Source organism: Sinocyclocheilus anshuiensis, unplaced genomic scaffold, assembly GCF_001515605.1.
Source record: "Sinocyclocheilus anshuiensis isolate Anshui unplaced genomic scaffold, SAMN03320099.WGS_v1.1 scaffold838, whole genome shotgun sequence".
Taxonomy (NCBI): domain Eukaryota; kingdom Metazoa; phylum Chordata; class Actinopteri; order Cypriniformes; family Cyprinidae; genus Sinocyclocheilus; species Sinocyclocheilus anshuiensis.
Window position 1 is genome coordinate 510,620 of NW_015539915.1, and position 212 is coordinate 510,831.

At 23.6% G+C, this 212-nt stretch overlaps 1 protein-coding gene across 1 annotated transcript in view; it reads right to left on the bottom strand.

The window, feature by feature from the left end:
* LOC107686479 (roquin-2-like) overlaps positions 1–212 on the bottom strand; it is a 30,051-nt gene that overhangs the window by 21,410 nt on the left and 8,429 nt on the right. The window lies entirely within an intron of this gene.

Sequence of the window (212 nt, forward strand, 5' to 3'; positions counted from 1 at the left end):
AAAAAGTGTGGGGCCAATAAGGTGTTTTTATTATTATTATTATTATTATTATTATGTCACTATTAATAAATCAATACTTTTGTTCAGCAAAGACACATTAAATTGATCAAAAGTGACAGAAAAGATATTTATAATGTGACAAAAGATTTCTATTTCAAATAAATACAATAAATACAGTTATTTTTATCAGAGCAGCATAACTGTTTTCACCA